At 43.4% G+C, this 12,046-nt stretch overlaps 2 pseudogenes; one reads left to right on the top strand and one right to left on the bottom strand.

Moving 5' to 3' along the window:
* Positions 1-3,544: 3,544 nt before the first annotated feature.
* Positions 3,545-7,639, bottom strand: LOC129563337 (DNA mismatch repair protein Msh6-like; annotated as a pseudogene).
* Positions 7,640-11,051: 3,412 nt separating this feature from the next.
* LOC148776470 (small ribosomal subunit protein uS19 pseudogene) lies at positions 11,052-11,522 on the top strand (annotated as a pseudogene).
* The last annotated feature ends 524 nt before the right edge of the window (positions 11,523-12,046 follow it).

Raw genomic sequence — 12,046 nt, 5'->3', positions numbered from 1 at the left:
AGTAAGCGTCTTTTAATTTCAAGGCTGAAATCATCATCTGCAATGATTCTGCAGCACAAAAAAATTAATTGAGCCACTGTTTCCACTGTTTCCCCATCTATTTGTCATGAAGTGATGGGACCGGATGCCATGATCTTAGTTTTCTGAATTTTGAGCTTTAAGCCAACTTTTTCACCCTCCTCTTTCACTTTCATCAAGAGGATCTTTAGTTCCTCTTCACTTTCTGCCATAAGGGTAGTGTCATTTGCATATCTGAGGTTACTGATATTTCTCCCGGCAATCTTGATTCCAGCTTGTGCTTCTTCCAGCCCAGCATTCCTCATGATGTACTCTGCATATAAGTTAAATAAGCAGGGTGACAATATACAGCCTTGACACACTCCTTTTCTTATTTGGAACCATCCTGTTGTTCCATGTCTAGTTCTAACTGTTGCTTCCTGACCTGCATACAGGTTTCTCAAGAGGCAGTCAGGTGATCTGGTATTCCCATCTCTTTCAGAATTTTCCACAGTTTATTATGATCCACACAGTCAAAGGCTTTGGCATAGTCAATAAAGCAGAAATAGATGTTTTTCTGGAACTCTCTTGCTTTCTCCATGATCCAGCGGATGTTGGCAATTTGATCTCTGGTGCCTCTGCCTTTTCTAAAACCTGCTTGAACATCTGGGAGTTCACGGTTCACATATTGCTGAAGCCTGGCTTGGAGAATTTTGAACATTGCTTTACTAGCGTGTGAGATGAGTGCAGTTGTGCGGTAGTTTGAGCATTCTTTGGCATTGCCTTTCTTTGGGATTGGAATGAAAACTGACCTTTTTCAGTCCTGTGGCCCCTGCTGAGTTTTCCAAATTTGCTGACATGTTTAGTGCAGCACTTTCACAGCATCATCTTTCAGGATTTGAAATAGTTCAACTGGAATTCCATCACCTCCACTAGCTTTGTTCTAGTGATGCTTCCTAAGGCCCACTTGACTTCACATTCCAGGATGTCTGGCTCTAGGTGAATGATCATAACATCGTGATTATCTGGGTCGTGAAGATCTTTTTTGTACAGTTCTTTTGTGCATTCCTGCCACCTCTTCTTAATAAATATCTTCTGCTTCTGTTAGGTCCATATCATTCCTGTCCTTTATCGAGCCCATCTTTGCATGAAATGTTCCCTCGGTATCTCTTAATTTTCTTGACGAGATCTCTAGTCTTTCCCATTCTATTGTTTTCCTCTAGTTCTTTGCAACTGATCACTGAGGAAGGTTTTCTTATCTCTCCTTGCTATTCTTTGGAACTCTGCATTCAAATGGGTATATCTTTCCTTTTCTCCTTTGCTATTCGCTTCTCTTCTTTTCACAGCTATTTGTAATGCCTCCTCAGACAGCCATTTTGCTTTTTTGCATTTCTTTTTCTTGGGGATGGTCTTGATCCCTGTCTCCTGTACAATGTCATGAACCTCCATCCATAGTTCATCAGGCATAAAAAGGAACACATTTGAGTCAGTTCTAATGAGGTGGATGAACCTAGAGCCTATTATACAGAGTGAAGCAAGTCAGAAAGAGAAAGATAAATACCATATACTCACACATATATACGGAATCTAGAAAGATGATACTGATGAATGTATTTGCAAGGCAGCAATGGAGAAACAGACACAGAGAACAGACTTATATACAGGGGGAGAGGGGAGGAGAGGGTGAGATGTATGCAGAGAGGAACATGGAAACTGACATGACCATATGTAAAAGAAATAGCCAATGGGAACTTGCTGTACATCTCGGGGAATGCAAACAGGGGCTCTGTACCAACCTAGAGGGGAGGGATGAGGAGGGAGATTGGAGGACAGTTCAAGAGGGAGGGGACATATGCATACCTATGGCTGATTCATGTTGATGTTTGACAGAAAACAACAAAATTCTGTAAAGCAATTATCCTTCAATTAAAAAATAAATTAAAAAAAAAAAAAGAGTTTGCATGCCGTAACTAAAAATCCAGCATGCCGAAACAAAGACCAAGATACACATGCCACAATAAGACTTGGCACAGCCAAATAAATAAATAAAAATAAATACTTAAATAAAAGACCTCTGACAGAAGTTGCAACTCTGTTAAGACTTGTCAAGGACCATGGCTACTGAGGTGCAGATCTAGCTTTTTTGGGTAGCAAGTTGAAATATTACTCAACTCATAATTTCCTCAGTTACAGCCAAAGTCATAGTCCAAGAGGGATGACCTTCACTGCCCAGCCACGCATATAATCTACTTTGAGACCTTGATCTCCTCCCTTTCTCCCCTCTCCCCCAATGCCTCTTATTGGCCAAAAGCAGCAGGAAACCAAGTAGAAAGGCTATGGATGCAAGACACACACACAAGTAGCTTCCCAGGACAGAGATAACGAAGGAGAGGTGTGTGGGACTTCTTTGGTGGCACAGTGGATAAGAATCCACTTGCCAACGGAGCAGACATAGGTTTGACCCCGGTCCAGGAATATTCCACACGCCTCGGGACAACTAAGCCTATGCACCATAACTTGTGAGCCTGTGCTCTAGAGTCCACAAGCTGCAACTACTGAAACCCGTGTACTCTAGAACCCATGCTTCGCAACAAGAGAAGCCACCACAACCAGAGTGTAGCCCCCACTCACTGCAACTAAAGAAAACCCACACACAGCCATGAAGACCCAATGCAGCCAAAAATTAAATAAATAAAAAGTATTTTAAAAAATGAGGGAGAGGTTTGAGGAGCAGATCTGGTGGAAGAAATGAAAAACATCCAGAAGAGTTAACTAAGTGTACGAAGAGTTGTGTTAATACTCCAGCACGTGTCTTTAGCAAAAGCACTGGTTTAAACAAATAGGTGAGATTTAGGAAATGGCAACCCACTCCAGTGTTCTTGCCTGGAGAATCCCAGGGACGGGGGAGCCTGGTGGGCTTCTGTCTATGGGGTCACACAGAGTCGGACACGACTGAAGTGACTTAGCAGCAGCAGCATGCAAACTGGGACTAAACCAGAGGTCACAAACCAAACCTACAGGAAACTCAGAATGTAGACAGGTTTTATTTGGCCCATAGAACATATGGGTATATATGTTTTCAAATCAAAAGCAGCAAATGTTTTCAAATCAGGAGATATCACAAAGAAATATAATTTCTGGCTTTTCTTTAAAAATTGGAAGATCCAGCAACACTCGGCCCATTTCCCATAGGGCAACGCTCAGCTGGAGCTAACAGCAGCCCCTTTAGACAGGGCACGCCTAGTTCAAATTTCCTCAGACCCCACCACCTTCTCTTCCGTGCCTAACACTGAGGTCTAGAGTGAGTTTTCAGCCTGGAGGTGTCAATCAGTCTGAGGGGTATTTTCTTTCTTTCTTTTTTTATTTTTTAAAAAATAAAGCTTATTAGATCATAATGTTGTCTGAATTTACCACCTTTGTCAAAAGTGAACTCAAAGCTTCCAATGTCTATAATTCCTCAAAGTCAGCAACTTATAGACAGCTTCAGCATCTACAGTCGACTTTTCACTAGCCAGACAAACCTCCCAAAATAATTGCAGTGACCGAGTCATCTTCTCAAATTCTCTTGCTTTTCTATGTCCCTTTTGAATAACCTCCTCTGGAAGATTTGCTAGCCTAGCTGCATTAAAGCCACAGCTTTTAGGACAGGCTCCTTTAATGAATTTATAGAGGAAGGTAATAGTCTCCTAGCTGGGATCTTCACATTCATTTTCATATGCCCTAGATGCACTGCAACATTTTGAGAATAATCTTCAACTAGTGAATGGTAGTGGGTAGAAAACAATGTACAACACTTTATAGTCTCAGCAAGTTCTTTAACATCTGCATTTGCTATTGCTGTCCTATCAAACACTGCAGTACCTCTTCCTAACTCATCCACAAGCACCAGAGAATGTGCTGTTGCATATGTAAGTATACTGGCAGGTTCACTCAATTCAACAAAAAATGTACTTTCACCTTACATTATTCTGTCTGAAGCACCAAATCTAGTAAACACTCTATCAATTGGTGTGAGTCTACACACTTCAAATGGTACATAACAGCCCATCTGGGCCATTACAGCTAATAGGCCAGCCTGTCTCATGAGTGTAGACTTCCCTTCCATATTTGGCCCAGTAACAAACACACAATAATAAGCTTTGCCATTTTCCTCCTCCTCTTCCTCACAGCTTATTAGAACGTCATTAGGAATAAAGTCATCGCCAAAAAAAGTCTTCGTAATGCAGGGATGGCATGATCCTTTAAGGTCTAGAAAGGGAGAAATAGCTTCTTCTGGCAACAGAATTACTGGAAGATATATAGGACCATCACCCCCTTGACTGCAGTTAGCCAGGCACAATAAGACATCCAACACTGTGATGCACTCAGCAGCCTGCCAGTCCTTATAATTTTTATCAAAGGTATAGAACAGTCACCCCATGCGTCTCTCTGTTCTTCAGCATTTATCAGATTAACCAGCTTCTCAATTGTTTTGGTCCAGTATTGTTTACAGCCCTTTTGGGTCGATTTCAACTCATATTCTTCTGGCAAATTATGGGTGATGAAATTCTCTGGAATTTCCAACAGGTAATGATTCCTACCAATTCCCCAGTAAACTATGGTCCTACAGCCAATTTAACTGTGTTGTTTCTCCAAGCATTCCAGGAGGCTCTGTTCACTTTTTCTTATTTCAGTAAGAGCTTAATCATAATCAGAGTCATATCCTGCTTTGGGAGTAATCAGTACAGTCTTTTGAGCCTTTTCATGGTCAAAGGTACCATTGGTTCAGTTCTGAAGTCAAATCAGGAAAGCGGCCTTCAGGATTTTTTGTCTGCAGAGTAAGGACCTGCTTAAGGATTTTAGACTTAAAGTCATCAATGACTTCTTCCATAATCCCTATAATTTTACATATTACTTTGAATCCTTCCAGAGCCAAAAGAAAATCAATAATTTTATTTATTTTTTTTTTTTTCTGCTGTATGTGGTTTCTTCATACATTATAGCCCAGCTATCTGGGTGGTTCTGGCTCTTGAGGGGAGACCCAACACTATGAATTTTACTCAGTAGTCTCTTGAGATCTGGACACTTCTTTAGAAGGTCTGCAACCTCAGAGATTGTGTCAGGCACAACCATTAGGTCTACGGCATCCAGGCAATCGCTGATAGCGTGAGGGTTACAGAGCGGGGCGCAGAGCCACTGCGCTAGAAGCCGTCTACCACAGGCAGTGTGGCAAGCATCGGTCTTCGCTAACAGGGTCCCTTTATCATTTGTTCCATTCAGGAAAGTCTCAAACTGTTCAACGTCACAGCATCTAGCACCATTCGTTGACTGGCTTTAGCAAAGACAGCACCAGGTCTTGCAGCATAGACCCTGTCAGAATCCAAGGCGGAACATACTCTTCAAGACTAGCCATTGATAAAAGCTCCTGGTCAATGAGGCATTGTTTGAGGTGGAAGACACACCCACCAAGAGCAGAGAGGGCCAGTTCACTCCTCCCTCCCGGGGTCAGTCCAGCAAAATCCTACTCCGAGGTCATACCTTTAAGCACCCGGGGTAGCATCACCCCACCATCCTCATTTAACTTGCCTATAAAACACCCTTCTTGAAGGAGAGTTCTTAAAGTTTTGGCTGCATCCCAAAACTGGGAGCCTGGTATCAGACCTTCCTAAAGAGAAGAGGCTAATAAATTCTTGAGAATCACCTTAGTTTCCATTGAGAGATTTCCTCTTTCAAAAAAGACTTGTACTAGAGGATAGCGTGCCACTAAAGTCCTAAACCTGGAACAATGGCAATCATCTGAAAACTGACCTATGAAGAACCTCCCCGGTGAGGTATCAACAAATCATATTCCATATACACGAATGTGGCCAGAAGACTCCTCCTTTCTCTTTGAGGCTAAGAAGATACTTACTGCAGTTCTCTGAGGGGTCACCTTCCAGCACATTGTAGGTCTGTGTGCCCTTGGTAATGACCCTACAGACCTCCCTCCGCACCACTCTGTCACACTAAGATACGTGTGCCATTTTTCAGCATCGTGCCTCCATCATTTCTGGGGTCTCTGTTCTGTTTGTGCTACTTTATAGCCCTTCTGGACCAGGGAATCTGAGTATTGGCCTAACGCAATTTCAGGGAGACCAGAATGGGCTCAGTTGACTTTCATGAATACCAGCCCTAGTTCACTGAATATGAGCGTCCATGAGGTACAGCTCATAAAACTTCCCCACTTTATAGAATATGACCAGATCAAAGTTCTGAGACCTAATTTGTAACCACTTCCTCATCCCAGGAGTACAGGAATTAAGGAAATCCTCAGGCACATGGAGCGTGGATGCATCAAAATCAGGGTGATCGGGCCACCTCCTGTGCAGATCTCTTCTCTTTTCCTCCTTCAGTTCAGTTCAGTTCAGTCGCTCAGTCGTGTCCGACTCTTTGCGACCCCGTGAATCACAGCACGCCAGGTCTCCCTGTCCATCACCAACTTCCGGAGTTCATTCAAATTCATGTCCATCGAGTCGGTGATGCCATCCAGCCATCTCACCTTAGGCCACTCTAAAGTTTCATGATAGCAGACAGGGGGGCAATTACTGTCATCACATCCCCCACTAATGTGGGCTTTGGATTCAGAATTTTGAGGGACACAGAAAGCACTCAAAGTATTCTTAGTTTCTGATGAAATGTCAGTTGCTCACTTGCTGACCGAAGGCATTTCCTTCCTTGAGCTCTTCCTCTTGAGGGAACCATTTCCAGTTACCATTCTCTTCCACTTTGGAGCATCTTTGACAGAGCTGTCCAGGCCTTCACTGTCACTGTCCCCCAGGCCACTCCTTACTTCATCACTGCTTCCTTCCTCCTTAGCGTCTGGCTTAAATTCCACATCAGAGCCACCAATGTCACTCTCAGAGTCTGATATGACCCTTCATTGTTTTTTTATTTGGCGGCTACTTCACCTGGATCTTTGTACCTTTGGCCTCACTTCCTCTTCACTCTCAATTTCATTTTTGTCTTCACTCTTATCTGATGTATATGTGGCACCTGCCTCCGTCTATTCTTCCTCCTCTGGCTCTGAGGGCTCATCACATACTGCCAACTCAAGCCTCTTAATCTTGTCTTTATTCAAGGCTTCATTTGCACGTTGCATTGCTCTGAGTATTTCAGGCTTTGCACTGTAAAAATGACCTCCTTTCTGGGCTTCCTTTGAATGTGAACCTGTATATGGCTTTAATAGCCTTCTGCTAACCCAGGCCCTTGTTGGGCTATCATCAAAAACCTGTACGTGAACTCAGGAAGACTTTCCTTTCTCACAAATGAATGTTCCATCAAAAGGGTGGTTATAAACCAGGCAAGGCCACCAAGGGTAACCCTCCATCTTGGTCCAAACCAAATCACCTGGTGAGAAGTCACAAGATCTGCTGGTGGGGACCGCAGGGGATGCCAACCTCCGCAGCCCTCAGCTGAGGTTCCTGGCCTCGGCCCACAACACGGTAACCGCTAGGGGCTCTAGCCCAGCCTCGCTCCAGGCCACATCTCCGCCTGGGGAAAGGGAGGCCCCAGTGCTAGTGGCAGTGGTACCGCTTTCACTTGAGGCCCTGACAGGGGCTTTGTTGGCATTATTCACGGCTGGAAACTTAGAGAAGAAGCTATACAGTGTGTTCTGTCATGACATAGCCACAGTTGCCGAGGCTCAACCACTCTGTCGTACCGAGCCACCAGAGGCAAGGCATCTACCACTTGGGGCCTGCTGGCGGGAAATCTCTCTTTCTTTCTTTCTAAATTTGCAGTATTTCTTCTTCTAGTTTTAAAGAAATATATGTTATGACATATAACACACACAAAAAAATAAAACTTAAGAAAAGAGATATAACTGACAAAGAGCACTGTGTAAGTTCAAGGTAAACAGGGGTGTTTACTTATAGCAGAAAAGTACTTTTCTGGATCCACAGGTATCCCCTGCTTTTCAAAAGTTCGCTTTTCATCACTTCACTTTTATAAAAGACGTACATTAGTTGGTTCTGTTTTCACCAACCAAAAGAAATCAGAGAAGGATTTTTGCTTTTACCAAAGAAAGATGAAAATCAAAAATAGTGTTCCACATTTGTTTTGCAGTGAGCCCTTAAACACTTAAGAGAATCAGCTTGCACCCTGAGAAGCCAGAGTGGCCCCACTAAGCTCCCTCCCCGGGAATGACACGCAGCATCTCAGCATCAGGCCGCCGAAGCGCTGAGCTGTGTCTGTGAGCATCTGTGTCTTCGCTCAATTTATCCTGTGCCTCCATTAGCAAGATGTGTCTTAAGATAATTGCTTCTTTGCCTTATATCTTTCAGCTTAAAGAAGATTTCATAGGAATGTTCTACTTTTGAATAGCAGGGGAAACCTGTAAGTCTCTACCAAGGTGGAAAAACAAAAGAGGGCTGAATTTTTCCTGAAAAATGGAAGAGAACATTTTATTTATGGAAGGGAAGAGCATTCCCACTGTGTTATAATATGCACACAAAGTGTTTCTGTGTCAAAAGGATATAAATCAAGAGACCATTTTTCTTTCACCCAGCCCACTTCACTCAATTATTTTACCTGCCTGGAACTCTGTAAGCAATGCAGCTTGAGGTTCTGGACTAGAGCCATGCAGGTGGAAAGCAGAAAAATCATCTAAATTTCATGTCACTTACCCACAATATTCTTTATACTTATTGCTATTCCCTACCACTATTGCTCAATCTCCAAATATCTCTGAGCCAAAGAACCCCCCCACTATCACCTCTGTCTTCTAAATAACTTGGGGGCATCTGAATCTCAAAGGTTCTGCAGCATTGCCAGGTGGGGACATCCTCTAGGCATGTAGAAAAATGGTATTAGAGGCAATACCAGTGAGGCAGAGGTAATGGTAAGTTCACTGAGTTAAAGTAGTGTGGAAAGAAAACTGTAGAGATCAAGAAGAGAGCTGTAAGTGACACAAATAATTAAAAACTGAGGAGAGGCAATTCAAGGAAACTCAATAAAAGTAATTAGTTACCCAAGTGATGAAAGAGCTAAGAAGCTAAAGGGACAATGAGGCAATCCAGAGATTAGCAATACCAGGAAGTTTTTGCCACCCCTGGGACTGACAGAACAAAAGAAGGAAACGATGATGCCAGAAACAGAATCAGGACTTTTGATGGAAAGGACAGGAGCCAAGGCTGCCTACCATGAGCTGGGGCTACAGGGAAAGGGTGCAGTCTACTGAGCTGGAAATGACAGAGACTGAACCGCTGCCTGCGAAACCACCCTAGTCTCCTGCCAGCTCCTTTCATGGGCCATGGCTGATTCATGTTGATGTTTGACAGAAAACAACAAAATTCTGTAAAGCAATTATTCTTCAATCAAAAAAAAATTTTTTTTTAAAGTTTGCAAGCCATAACTAAAAATCCAGCATGCCGAAACAAAGACCGAGATACACGTGCCACAGAAAGGCTTTGTAGGCTTGATACAAACAGCAGGGAAAGAGGAGAGAATGAATCTGGGAGCAACTGCAAATAACTGGGTAGAAATCAGACTTTGGAGGATTCAATAGGAATTGAGGAATAAGAGACAGAGCAGCAAATGCAAACCACACATTTGTCCTTTGTGCTATTTCACTGTATCAGTGCAAACTTGGTCCTGTTTGCATTCTTATATTCCTGAGATTCGATTCAGTTCAGTTGCTCAGTCGTGTCCGACTCTTTGCGACCCCATGAGTCACAACACGCCAGGCCTCCCTGTTCATCACCAACTCCCAGAGTCCACCCAAAACCATGTCCATCAAGTCAGTGATGCCACCCAAACATCTCATCCTCTGTCGTCCCCTTCTCCTCCTGCCCTCAGTCTTTCCCAGCATCAGGGTCTTTTCAAATGAGTCAGCTCTTTGCATCAGGTGACCAAAGTATTGGAGTTTCACCTTCAACATCAGTCCTTCCAATAAACACCCAGGACTGATCTCCTTTAGGATGGACTGGTTGGATCTCCTTGCAGTCCAAGGGACTCTCAAGAGTCTTCTCTAGCACCACAGTTCAAAAGCATCTATTCTTCGGCACTCAGCTTTCTTTATAGTCCAACTCTCACATCCATACATGATCACTGGAAAAACCATAGCCTTGATTAGATGGACCTTTGTTGGCAAAGTGATGTCTCTGCTTTTTAATATGCTATCTAGGTTGGTCATAACTTTCCTTCCAAGGAGTAAGCATCTCTTAATTTCATTGCTGCAACCAACATCTACAGTGATTTTGGAGCCCAGAAAAATAAAGTCAGCCACTGTTTCCACTGTTTTCCCATCTATTTCCCATGAAGTGATGGGACCAGATGCCACGATCTTAGTTTTCTGAATGTTGATTGGGAGGAAGCTAATGCCTAAACGCTGATTTTAGAAGCTCCATTTCAAGTTACTATTCCCTAAAAGGAATAGCTTTTCCCCAAGTTTCTCCTTTCTCATTTTCTGCTGAAATTTACAACCTCTTTGTTACTTTATAATTCCTTTTCTTCAATGAAGATAATATATAATTGTATGATTCTCCCCAATAACATCCTGAGTTGTTTCCATGAATAGGTTCTTTTTACACAATTTTTAACTCTTCTGCAATCAGGAATTCAGCAATGGGATGCTGTTCTTGTTATTACTTTGCAATTACAAAGCAGTAAATCCATTCATTTGAGAGCTAGTCAGCCTGTGATTTAAAATAACATCTAAGTAGAAGCTAGGACCCCTCCTCTATTGGAGAGATGAAGTTTTCCATTTCAATAATAGTAACAGCCAACAGCACAGAATATAGATACTCTGCATCCATTAAGTGATGTGCTCCTAAATCAGGTGATTACTATTGTAATCATACAGTCAATGCAACAAACGCTGGTTGATTTAAGAGAACAGGACATTACCCAGAGACAGAAGACCAAGATCTAGTGTATTTTAAAAACCTAGCTCTAACTTTCAATTTTCTCATTTGAAATTTTAGAATAATGATCGATGCCCCAACTACCTCACAGAGCTTTTGGAAGGTCAAATGAGACAAGAGCCTGAGTATGCCTTTTTAAAATGCAGCACAGATCCTTTCCAAGGAGCCGACAAGATGGTAGAAGTGGAACAGAATTAGAAGCGGACCATCCGCAAGTTCACCTACCGTGGCGTGGATCTCGACAGTGTCCTACGACCTGGACATGTCCTCTGAGCAGCCCATGCAGCTGTAAGGCGAGAGGCCGCGGTGGCGGCTGAACCGCGGCCTCCGGCGGAAGCTAGACTGGCTGCTGAAGCGGCTGCGCAAGGCCAGGAAGGACGCGCTGCCCTGGAGAAGCCCGAGGTGGTGAAGACACACCTGCGCAAACTGCTCTTCCTGCCGCAGATGCTGGACAGCATGATGGGCGTCTACAACCGCAAGACCTTCAACCTGGTGGAAATCAAGCCTGAGGCGATTGGCCACTACCTAGGCGAGTTCTCCATCACTTACAAGCCCGTGAAGCACGGCGGGTCAGGCATGGGGCCACAAGTAGCCTGCGGGCCAATGGAGGCAGAGACTTCTAAAAATAGATCAATTTTTTTTTAAATGCAGTTTAAAATATATCCGCAAAGCCAGAATGCCTAGGGTCCAAATACAATCCCACCAGGTTTTGGCCATGTGAACTTGAGTAAATTATTCAACTTCTCTGTGCCTAAAGTTTCTCATCTGTAAAGTGCAAAGAGTAGGGGGGCCCTCATCATGGCTTTTAACTAATGACTAGCTGGGGTGAGGATCCAAAAGCCCTCCTCCATTCCTAGCAATGAGGCAAGGTACCATTTACACTCCAGAGCCCCCAGACATCACGCTGAGACCATACTTCTGAAATCCCATCCTTCTCTTTTCTTACTCTGCTTCCCTCTCTCCCTTACCAGTTTTCCTTAAGAACATTCTCTTAATAAACCTCATGCACACAAATTGCTTTTGCAGACTCTGTTTTTATAGACTCCGAACTAAGTTCAGTACTACTCACACGGAGTTGCTGATAATACCAGTAGAGCACTTGAAACAGTGCCTGGCATGTAGTAATTTCTCAGTAACACTGGGTAGAAAATGGGCCAGAAAACACAGTC

Source organism: Moschus berezovskii, chromosome 9, assembly GCF_049115385.1.
Source record: "Moschus berezovskii isolate FMDL1 chromosome 9, NW_MosBer_1.0, whole genome shotgun sequence".
NCBI lineage: Eukaryota > Metazoa > Chordata > Mammalia > Artiodactyla > Moschidae > Moschus > Moschus berezovskii.
Note: the sequence above shows the minus strand (reverse complement) of the source record. Positions and strands in the feature narration are given on the sequence as shown.